The sequence below is a fragment of the Monodon monoceros genome, unplaced genomic scaffold (genome assembly GCF_005190385.1).
Source record: "Monodon monoceros isolate NGI ecotype Baffin Bay Population unplaced genomic scaffold, NGI_Narwhal_1 Super_Scaffold_3, whole genome shotgun sequence".
Classification (NCBI taxonomy): Eukaryota; Metazoa; Chordata; class Mammalia; order Artiodactyla; family Monodontidae; genus Monodon; species Monodon monoceros.
The window spans coordinates 27,416,906-27,429,355 of NW_021703780.1; the positions used below are offsets into that span (position 1 = coordinate 27,416,906).

The following is a 12,450-nucleotide window of genomic DNA, read 5'->3' on the forward strand; positions in this document are numbered from 1 at the left end:
TATGCCCACTTTCTGGAGAGTTTTTATCATAAATGAGTGTTGAATTTTGTCAAAACCTTTTTCTGCATCTATTGAGATGATTATATGGTTTTTATTCTTCAGTTTGTTCATGTGATTTGTGGAAGGAATTTGGATGGTCCCCCAAAGGTCCTGTAGTCTAGTAATTTTCAAAATAGGTTTTCTATAGGAGCCAAGATTACTGCAAAACTGTTTCCAGACAACCACAGGGATAGGAAGATTTAGAGACCTATTTTTTCTTCTCCTGAAGCTTGATTTTTATAAATCAAGGTTATATACACAATTTCATTTCAAAGAAATTCAATTTCATTTCAAAAAAATTTACAAAGTTTGAAAATTGCCCCAAGTTTTTCAACTCCATACCTTATAGCTGAGAAAAGAGAAATCCAAAGAAAATGATATGACTTGACCAAAGTCTAGTGGTTATGACTATATATTTGGGGTTAAACATACCAGGGTAAAAATTCTAGTCCTTTGACTTACTATTTGATTTTGGGCAAGTTATTTACCCTCTCTTAATCTATAAAATGTAAAAAATATCTACCTTATAAGGTTGTTGTAGATATCAAATTGTAACTCTCAAAGCACAGTCCCTGATTCATAGTAAGCTTTCAAGAAATGGTAGTGATTATGAGGATTTGGACAATAATTACCTTTTATGTCACAGAACCTAAATTATGGATTGTGCTTGCCATCTTGAGCAGGGAAAAAAGAATGAGTGTTACAGAGTTTAAAATAATAAGCTCAAATTTACTTCTGGGGTCAACCTTAAATGCACAATCAGGTTAAAAGGAAATTTCCATGTTTTTCATGGAGTAAGACCTAGCTCATAAAGCCTTCTACTGAATCAGAACTAACATTTCCTTTTTGCCATTGTTCCCTTTCCAATTTGGAAAATGTGGGTTCAAAAACAGTCATTCTAATTGGCTTCAGTCCTTGAATAAAGGAATAATCTCATATTTGTTATTTCTTTGTAATGGAACAGGAAGATAAAATCAATGAAATGTTCTCTGTTCTTAGTATCAGGAGTTCTGGTAACAAAAAGATGTTTTAACTGATTTGCTTATGGGTTTGGTGACCCACATTAATAATCATTGCTATTCATAGCAAAATTAAATTATTTATATTGTTTACTGTATGATTTGAGCAAGACCAGATACGTGAATTTTACTTAGCGACAGGCTGAAATATTACCCTCATGTCAACTGATAGGGAAATTCTTGATTCCTTCTTGCCCAGCAAGAGCATGAGTGAGTCCCTGGGACAGGCCTCCAAGGGAGGGTTCTTGGCAGGAAATTTTTTCATAGATGGTATCTCGGTTTTGGACAAAAGTAGTGGAATAGTTTGGGCCCCACAGTTCAACAAGAAGCAATTTGTTAAAATTTGAAATTTTCCATGTCTCTTTTTATTGGTATCCTTTTACAGTTGATTTCTTAGTTTTGATTTACTATTCTCCTCTTACTTCTTTCCCATAAACTTTTTGGAAAATTTGAAAATTCATTTTTATGGTGATTAAAAATAATAAAGTAATTTAGGAATAAGGGCAAACTTAATTGGGGAAATTTTGCTCCTGAAGAGGATATTCTCAGGATCCAAAGGGAAGTAATTCCCCATGTTTCTCAACTAGTAGAGAGCAAATACATTTTGTGCATTTTTATATCCAAGGTGGTATGGTTTTTGATAAACGGAAATATTGTGGATCCCAAATCACTAATTGTAGTAATAATTTACTTCTCTATAATTTAATAAGGAGAATTAAAAAGTTTAGAGAAAATGAAGCATAATAAAATAACCTTATTAATGTACTCAATATACTAGTTTTTGCCTTAATTTCCACCATCTGGGCTTTTCTTATTGATCCACAAAATCCCTAGTCCAGAAATGTTGTGATATAAAATCTTCAATGTTGAACTTTGTGCTACAGGGAAAATATATTCAGAAGACATATAAGAACTATTTTCATATAACTGTAATGGCATTTATCCCATTGATTGTCATATATTTCTTTTCATGTATTTTAAAAAATAATTTGAGTTTCTCAAGGCAGTAATAAGGTCTTCTTATCTGTTTTCCTAAATACCTGGAATTTCTACAAGATGATCATAAATCTGTGGTCAATGGATCCAAACATTCCTAAATTATCCAGTTGTCTATGATTTAAAATTCTTTATATTTGTAAAACAAAAACAATTTAAATGATATGTATTATCATGTACAAACAATGTATGTTGAAAGGAATCATCTATTTCTGCTTTGTGACATAGAGTCTGTAGACTGTGTTTAACATGTTGGACTTTCAGAGTGAAAGATTGAAATGATGCTTTATGGAGTCTTGGTTAATGTCAACTGGAGATAGTGACTGAGTTGCCAAGAGAGAGGTTTGTGATGGTCCCAGGAGTAAATCATAAAGAAAGGACCTGTGATCTTACTAAAAAATAAGGTTCCTGGTGAGTTATATCATTACGGGAGACAGTTTAAGGACTTGGTCCAATTCTTTGTTCTCAGTCTAGGCTGGCTATCCAGAAAGACAAGGTAGATAGGATATTAAAGTATAATCATCTGGATCCTTGAGAAACAATGAGGTACTGTGTGTGTTGTGCAGTAACAGTGGATTTTCCACTTACACTGAATGATAGATTTGGCTATAATATGTTTCATGAATTACTTTGAGAATTCTCATTTTTAAAAAAATTGACGTTTTCAACTGATTTAGAGCCTAAAAGCATTTTAACAGTTCTATTACTGCAGGTCCCATTACATAGCAATTAATATTAATCAGATAATGAAATGAATATGGCCTTTGGAGTTACTGATACCTGGGTTCAGATTTGGTTTCTGCCACCTATTGGCTATATAAATGGATCAGGTTATTTACGTTCCTTCAGCATCAATTTCTGCATCTGTGAATTAAGTGTAGTAAGTCTATTTCATAATATTATCATGAGGATTACTGATATGTAAATATGCAAAATGCCTAATATAGACTACAATATATATTATGCCCTTCCTTAAATATTGTAATTACTTTTACATTGTACTGGAACATCTTAAAAAGAAAGTAACTTCTGGTGTCTCATTTTGGAGGAAAAAACTCTTCTTTGACAACTACTGTAGGAGACAATGGATACAATATTTACCCTGTTGGATTTCATGTGCTTGGGTTGTGTACCCTCCTTTGTAAACCATTGTACTTATCACTCTTAGGTTGGATTAGCAGCCAAGGGATGTGTCTTGATGGAGATCATTGGATGTGCTCTTTTGACATATTTCAGGCTACTTGAGATAGAAAAAGTATTTTCCTTGAATATGCAAGAACACTGTAGAAACACACACCCAAGAAAATAATTCCAATCACCTTAGAAACAAATAAGACAAACAAGCAAACAAATAAAACTCTAGGGACTTTTGATTTAGCAGTAGTTTAGAACTTCAATAGTTTACTAATTGAACTCAAACTCCATTCCTTAATAGCATAGGTGAAACCAAGTGCTCTAACAGTTAAGTCTATCTTTGAGTAAAACAACCACATTTGGGAATATAATATTACCTTCATATTATCATGTTATCATGATTTATATGTGTCCCTCATGTCACCTGCTTTTGAAAAACATATGTGAAAACCTTCATGACATTTTCAGTATCTTCAGAAACCTAAGAGACTTGTATATGTTCATGGTTTCATCTAAATGTTGAAAAATTTGCAATTCCTTCTTGCACATAAATATGAATTTTTATATGATGCAATAGCTGTTATCTAGAGAACATATACTTGTTTTTGTTACTAGTGGAAATACGCTAATTTGGAATTGACACTTGAATAATGCTATTCTTTTCCTCGTACTGGTGTTTGACAGCTGTCATCTTCTGTTATTTGTAAATTCCAATTAAGGCGACATACGTGCTTCACACCCCTCATGTAGGACGGTGTAATTTGAGGGTACATTTTTAAGTTGGTGAGATAATGTCTTTTCCCTCCAGCATCAAAAGCAATAAATAACATCTCTCTAAATATTACAAATAAAGAGACATCATTAATTTATACAGTGGAACAGTGATATCACATGGCCTAAAATACATGGCAAAAAAATCAATGTAACATGGGTTTGACTTTTTTCCTATAAGGCCTAGTTATCCAGAGTAACAGAGATTTTATGCTAACATAAGTTTACTGAAATCAGAGGGCATCAGTATATACTGGGTTACCAGTACCATCAACTCCATCCCAGTTGGGTCCTATATAGTAAGATTCTAGGGGAAGAGGGAAGAATACTGTTCACATACCTTCTTTGTGAATGCTTGGTAATTCACCATTGCTTTTACTTTGTGAGTCTCCCTCCTTCAGTGACCCATTTAAAAATGCAATCATTTCTTGAAGAGGTGAAACAGCAAGTCTTCTATACATGATATGGATGATTTTGTCTGTTAGTTGGTACATGTGATAATGGAGACTTGAGTGCTTTGTAAAGGAGGGGACTCTTAAGAAAACACAAAGAAATGCTAAGCAATTTCACCCTTCTTCAAAGTGTGTCTAAGGCTGGTCATGCATAGCATCACTAGTAGAGCCAACCTCTTCTTCCCTGAGAGCCTCATATCTGTGTGTGTGTTCAAAGAATCCCTCTTAACCCAGTGCCTGCTAGGGTTCTCTTCATTCTTCCCATCAAAGAGAGTCCTAAAGATAAAAGCAAGAGAGTAATTTAAACAACATGAACTGATTTTCCCATTTTTGAATCCTAAAGTCAAAAAATTTAACTGTTTAGGGCTTCCCTGGTGGTGCAGTGGTTGAGAGTCCGCCTGCCGATGCAAGGGACACGGGTTCGTGCCCCGGTCCGGGAAGATCCCATGTGCCGCGGAGCGGCTGGGCCTGTGAGCCATGGCCACTGAGCCTGCGCTCCACACGGGAGAGGCCACAACAGTGAGAGGCCCGCGTACTGCAAAAAAAATAAAATAAAAATACTCTCGTGAGTAAACATATTTTACAAGCACTATTCCAATCACACGAAATGAATCCCAACTCTCTAATCTTCACTTATTTCTTCAGCTCAAGATGCAACTACGCCTATTGGATATCTCTTATGAAAATTCCGTAGATTCCTTAAACTCAACACCATCAGCATAATTCCTCCTTCTCTCGTTCTCACCCCCATAAACTGACTTCTCCTATATTGTTTATGGTCATTGTTAGCATCACCTAAAGGACAGGACTACTTCCTTATCATCTCCATCTATAAGTACATTTATTCCAGTTCATAAATACTTGGGATTGACGTGTACACACTGCTATATTTAAAAATGAATAACCAACAAGGACCTGCTGTATAACATAGGGAACTCTGCTCAATATTTTGTAACAACCTAATTGGGAAAAGAATTTGAAAAAGAATAGTGACATGTATATGTATAGCTAAAACACTTTGCTGTACACCTGAAACTAACACAACATTGTTAATCAACTATACTCCAATATAAAATAAAAAGTTCAAAAAAAAATACTACTTGAAACTGCTCTTTCAATTCTTGCCAACACAGACTTGCTCAAGCCCTCATGGTTAGCCCTTGCCTGTCCCATGTCCATGGCACGTACCCACAGTGATGTTTGCCTTTCAGGCTAGTCCCTACTCAAGTCACAGAAAGGCTCAGTGGGAGTCAAGTCAGTCACTATGGGCTAAGCACTAGGGGTATGATGCTGAATGGAGGGAAATATAGTTTCTATAAATGTTGTAACTATTAAATACATATTTATTAGTATGACATGTGCTAAAATAGAAGAAATCTAGCTTCTAAATTTACCTTGAAGTAAGGGATTCCGGAAAGACTGCATTAAGAAAATGGCATTTAAACTAGGATCAGAGGAATGAGGAAAAGATAAGTAGGATGTTACCGTATAGTTGAAAAGCCAGGCAGGTTGAGAAGGAAAATTATTATGGATGTTTCTGGTAAATGTAGTAGGTAAATGTGTAAAGTCCTGAGGTGGAAAAGAGCAAAGACACAGTACAAGAAACAGAAAAAATTCAATGTGGTTGCCGAGGAAAGGAAGAGTAGTATAGAAAAAATATTAAGGTGGAAGCCTGGGTGAGCCAAGGCCATGAATGGTTAAGGGAAATGTATGAGAATTTACTCTAAGAGAAAAAAATACAGGAATCTAAGCAAAAGGGATCTTTGTGACTACTGTGTGGGGAATGGAATATCAAGGGTGTGTACTTCTAGATAAATCCAGAGGCTGTTGGAGAATTACAAATGAGAGATGACGTTACTTAGAGCAGATTCCTGCAATGGATATGAGAGGAACTGGATGGATGTTAGCTGCACATGGGTGGCAGAATCTACACGAGTTGGGGTCAATGTTATGTGAAAATTAAGAGAAAATAGCACAGAAGTACCAATGGATAGTGCATCCTTCTCTCCACCAGGTAAAAGCCTAGCTTGCTCACACTAGGTTTCTAATGTTCCTCGGTGATCTATTTAAGATTCTAGAAAGCTATTCAAGTATCATATTGGAGGTTGACTGTCAAACTCAACTTTGTGCGGAAAGTTCATTTAAAGTGACTTCAGAAAACTCCACCAACTTCCCCCGGGGAAGGGAAGACAACTGTGTCCCAGCTTCCCGAGCTTAGACAGCCTCACCCCGTAGGGGGTGGGGCAGTGGGGGGCTGCCACCTTCACCCCCGGCCCGAGTCACGGAGACAGTTGGGATGAGGGTGAAGTCGACGAGGAGGAGGTATGCAACTGAGTGGCCCGTGACCTGCGGGCGGAGTTCTCGGCCGGGGCGTCATCGGAACCTAGAAAGGACTCGCTACTCTGGCCAGATGGGGACGGGTCTCCCGCCCTGCCCGGTAAACGCAATGGCATTTTCTCCGCGGATGCGGGCGGCAGAGCCCAAGCCCGGCGCTGGCCGGTCCAGGTCCTCTCAGTTCTGTTCACTGCTGTTAGCCATCCTCCTCGCCTTCCTTCTCGCCATCACCTACCTGATCGTAAAAGAGTTACATGCTGAAAATTTGAAGAACGAAGATGATGTACACACTGGACTGTTAGGATTCTGGACTCTACTTATAATATCCCTAACTGCTGGATTCTCCTGCTGCAGCTTTTCTTGGACAGTGACTTATTTTGATTCCTTTGAACTGTAAGGCCAGCAGGTCCGGGGAAGAGCCCGGGAGCCAGACAGAACCCCCGCCCAAGTGGCTGATGCAACCGACACCTGACATTGCCACACCACTCGGCCCCAGTCTTCCCGCTTCCCGAGGGGCGGAACCAACGGCTCTGAGGCTGATGCAACCGACACCTGACATTGCCACAACACCCGAGAGATTACCAAAAAAGGGCTGCTTCACACAGCAAGCACCTCCCCTGCGTCCGCCCCTATAAATTTTGTTCGTGCCTGCACCCGGTCGCGACTTCTCTGGCCCCTTTCTCTCGGACCAGTGAACCTCGTCCGGGAGCGTTCCCAAATAAAGCTTGTTTAAGCTCTCCTCTGTTTTTGGTGCCATTCCTTACATTTGGTGCCGAAACCCAGGAGGGGTACCCAGCCCCACAAATTACCGCGGGGCCACCCCTCCCGACCGGGGACCTCCGCTCACCCACCCGATCCGGCAAAAGCGGGGTAAGTCCCTCCTTCGTTCCCCTCGACCCCTGGGGTCCCTACCCACCGGACTCCCTGTCCTTAACCGCGGCCGCGTCAGGGACTCCTCCGTCTTCCCTCCGAGCCTCGGGCGATTGTGGAGACGTCCCAACAGCCTGACTGCTCTCCAATCCGCCGTGACCAGATACTGAGACCAGAGACGTCTCTCTCTTTCTCTGTTCACCCGGGGACAGACCGGAGGTCATGGGTACTTCAGAATCCAAACCAGATCCTAAGACACTCCTGGGGTGTCTCCTGGCCAACTTTACAAAACTCGGCTTTTCTAAAGACCTCCGCCGCAGGCGGCTCATATTCTATTCCACCGAGGCCTGGCCACAGTACCCTCTAGACAATTAATCTAAATGGCCTCCTGAATGGACTTTCGATTTCATCATTCTCCGCGATTTAGAGAACTACTGCCGCAGGACGGGTAAATGGTCCGAGGTCCCCTACGTCCAGAGCTTCTGGTATTTACGCTCCCGCCCTTCCCTCTGCGTCGATTGTTCCACTTCCCAGATCCTTCTTGCCTAACAGACATCTCCTACATCCAAGCCCCTAATTTCCTTTGACGATGACCCCTCTCCACTCACCAACCCACCCGAATCTCTCGCCTCTCCCCCCTCCAGAGCTCCTCTCCAACCCCCACCCTACCCTGGACCGGCCCCTCTCCCTCCTGAGCCCACCCCAGCGCCCCCCACCACTCTCCCGCTTCCCCCCGGCAACCTCCCCCTTGGCCCCCCCTTCCCCCGCTTCTTTTCCCTCCGTCTCTCTCTCATCACCCCTCTCCTCGCCAGTCAGCTCACACACCCGCTCTCACCGCCACGACTCCCAGGACCCAAACCTTCTCTGTCCCTTAAGAGAGGTGGCCAGAGCGGAAGGATTAGTTAGAGTTCATGTTCCCTTTTCCCTCCAAGATCTCTCTCAAATAGAAAAGCTATTAGGCTCCTCTTCTGCCAGCTCCTCCCGCTACATCAAAGAATTTCGCTACCTCTCTCAAGCTTACGATCTAACCTGGCACGACATCTTTGTGATCCTATCTTCTACTCTGACCCCCGACGAGAGGGAAAGAATTCAAACTGCTGCCCGAAACAACGCAGATCAGGTCCACCTCACTGATTATGCCCGTCGGAGCCGCTGCCATTCCTGGCACCGATCCGGGCTGGAGTTAGCAGGACGGCCAAGACGGTCGCCGCAAACGCGATCTAATGATCCAATGCCTCTTGGCTGGTATGCAGGCTGCCTCCCGCAAGATTGTCAACTTCGAAAAGCTAAAAGAGATAACCCAAGAGCCCAATGAAAATCCAGCCGTTTTTCTCAACCGTCTTACAGAGGCCCTAACTCTCTACACCCGCTTGGACCCTGACACCCCGGCAGGCGCAACAGTCTTGGCCACCCACTTTATCACCCAATCAGCCCCTGATATCAGGAAAAAACTTAAGCGGGCAGAGGACGGCCCCCAGACTCCCATCCGAGACCTGGTAAAAATGGCCTTTAAAGTCTATAATGCCCGTGAGGATTTGGCAGAATCCAGCCGACAGGCTCGGATGCACCAAAAGGTGGCCCTCCAAACCCAAGCCCTCGTAGCCACCCTGCGGCCAGCCATCTCCCATGGACACCATCCATGGGACCTGCCGAAGGCAACCCCACCAGGTGCCTGCTTCAAGTGCGGAAAAGAGGGGCACTGGGCTCGCCAATGTCCCAATCCCCGGCCTCCTTCCAAGCCCTGCCCTGGCTGCGGGCTAAGAGGCCATTGGAAAAGTGACTGCCCTGTGGCCGGCCCTCCGTCAGCGCCTCCACGTGGAAGGCGGACCGACCCAACGGCTCCACCACTCGAACTCCTGGGACTGGCTGACGACTGACAACACCCGGACTCGAAGACCCCCATCACCCTCGCCGAGCCCAGGGTAACGCTACAGGTAGCGGGTAAGTCCATCTCATTCCTGGTGGACACGGGGGCTACCTATTCAGTCTTGCCTACATATTCCGGGCCAGTTTTTCCTTCCCAGATCTCAGTTATGGGCATCGACGGTAAGCCATCCTTCCCGCTCCAGACCGGCCCCCTCTCATGTTACATCGAGAGGCTCCCTTTTACTCATTCATTCTTAGTCATACCGTCCTGCCCAGTTCCTCTGCTAGGTCGTGATGTTCTCTTCCAATTAGGGGCCCCTCTCCAACTGGCCAGACTTGATCCCAAGGCCCCCTCCTCTCAACTCCTGCTCCCCCTCCTCGGTCTGGCAGCGGAGCCCTCTTCCTCCTCTCTTCCTCCTCCCATTTCCCCCAACCAGATAGACCCCCAGGTCTGGGATACATGGAGACCCATAATAGCGACACACCACCCCCCTGTCCTAATCCATCTTAAAGACCCCTCCAAGTTTCCATCCAGGCCCCAATTCCCCATCTCTGAAACTCATCTAAGGGGCTTACAACCTATTATCACCAGACTCTTAGACCAGGGGCTCCTCATCCCCACGGACTCTCCCTGCAACACCCCCATCCTGCCTGTCCGCAAGGCCTCAGGAGATTACCGCCTGGTCCAGGACCTCCGACTGATCAATGAGGCGATAATTCCCCTCCACCCAGTTGTGCCAAACCCATACACTTTGCTCTCCCATATTCCCCTGTCCACCACCCATTTTACGGTCCTCGATCTCAAAGATGCCTTCTTTTCTATCCCCCTACACCCTGATTCCTACTTCTTTTTTGCTTTCACCTGGACAGATCCGGATACCCAGGCTTCCCGCCAGCTTACCTGGACGGTTCTTCCCCAGGGCTTCCACGATAGCCCCCACCTCTTTGGCCAGGCTCTGGTGCGGGACCTCGCTTCCTGCCCTCTCACCCCCAGTATAGTCCTCCAATACGTGGATGACCCCCTCCTCTGTAGCCCATCTCTCAGCCTCTCAAAACAGCACACTGCTGACCTCAATTATCTCGGCTCTCGCGGCTATCGGGTCTCTCCAGCCAAGGCCCAACTGTCTACACCCTCAGTAACCTACCTGGGAATCCACCTTACCCCCACAACAAACAGCCTGACAGCCGACCGCACCCAGGCCATCCACGACCTCCAACCTCCAGAGACAGCTGACCAGATTCTCTCCTTTCTGGGCCTGATAGGATTTTTCCGACACTGGATACCTAACGTTGCTCTTCTTGCTAAACCCCTATATTTGGCTGCTAAAGAAACCCCCCAAGGACCCCTTACTTCTCCCTCCACTGTTCGACGGGCCTTTCTCACCCTCAGAGATTTAGAAAAAAAGAACCTCACAATTTGCTATGGCAGCCGCCCAAACTTAACGAATGATGCACTCCCTTGCAACTCATCTCTCCCTGTAACTACGCCAATGGGGGCCCCACCAGGCTTGTTCTTTTGGTGTAATGGCTCCCTTACAAAAGAGGTCAACTCTTCCTCCCCCTTCCCATGTATCCCCGTCACCCTTGTTCCACAACTCACATTATGTGGCCAAGCCGAATTTCTCTCACTTACCACACAACTTTTCGGCCGACAAAAAAGGGCCATCTTTCTCCCTATGGTCGCAGGCATTTCCCTCGCCTCCTCTCTCGTCGCTGCGGGCATCGGGGGAGGAGCCCTAACACACAGTGTCTCAACATCCCGCGACCTAGAACAGAAACTCCAGCTAGCCATCGAGGCCTCTGCCACCTCCATCACCTCCCTCCAGCGCCAGATCACCTCAGTAGCCCGAGTTGCCCTCCAAAATCGACGCGCCCTGGACCTTCTGACAGCCGACAAAGGAGGTACCTGCCTCTTCCTACAGGAAGAGTGCTGCTACTACATCAACGAGACAGGGGTCGTTGAAGACAATGTAGATGCTCTCCGACGCTTAAAAGAAGAACTCCAACGCAGGCAGCGACAATCCACCTACCCCATCCCCGACTGGTGGCGGTCCTGGCTGACACCAATCCTAGGCCCCTAAATCCTTATCTGCATCCTATTAATGCTTCCCCCCGTTTCCTCAGGGTTCTCCGCAGCTGCATACACGAAGTCTCTTGGGTGGCGGTAAATCAGATGCTCCTCCACCCATATACCTTACTACCCACAGAACCCCCCACGGCCGCCCTCCCCTAACCTCCGGACCGCTGGCCGCCTGACTCCCTTCCGGCGCCCCCGTACAGCAGGAGGTAGCCAGAGACCAAACGTCGCCCCATTACAGCAAAGAAGTCGGGATGTAAGGCCAGCAGGTCCGGGGAAGGGCCCAGGGAGCCAGACGCAACCCCCGCCAAAGTGGCTGATGCAACCGACACCTGACATTGCCACAACACCCGAGAGATTACCAAAAAAGGGCTGCTTCACACAGCAAGCACCTCCCCTGCGTCCGCCCCTATAAATTTTGTTCATGCCTGCACCCGGTCGCGACTTCTCTCGCCCCTTTCTCTAGGACCAGTGAACCTCGCCCGGGAGCATTCCCAAATAAAGCTTGTTTAAGCTCTCCTCCGTTTTTGGTGCCGTTCCTTACATGAACCAGGAATGTTTCCTCCTACTCCTCTTTCACCTGCCAGGTTCAAGAAACTGACTGGACATTCTTTCCACGTGGGCTATAGTATGGCAATTTTGAATGGCATTGTAACTGCTCTTAGTGTAGCTCGGTGCCTCATGTAAACCCACACAGAAGCAATATTCTTGACAAAACTTAGTCATGACTGCTTTGTAATAACAGGGAAGAACATCATTGCCTACTCAGAAGACCAAGAAACCTGCTCCTCATTATGTGGTTCAGATACGTGTCATATCATCATCGTTATGGAGGACCTCCTAAGCATCGTGCTAGAGCCTAGGCATTGGGAATATCTAAGTATTAAGTTTC

General features: G+C 45.1%; 1 pseudogene; it reads left to right on the forward strand.

The window, feature by feature from the left end:
- The first annotated feature begins 6,259 nt into the window (after nt 1-6,259).
- Nucleotides 6,260-12,245, forward strand: LOC114907543 (annotated as a pseudogene).
- Nucleotides 12,246-12,450: the final 205 nt, after the last annotated feature.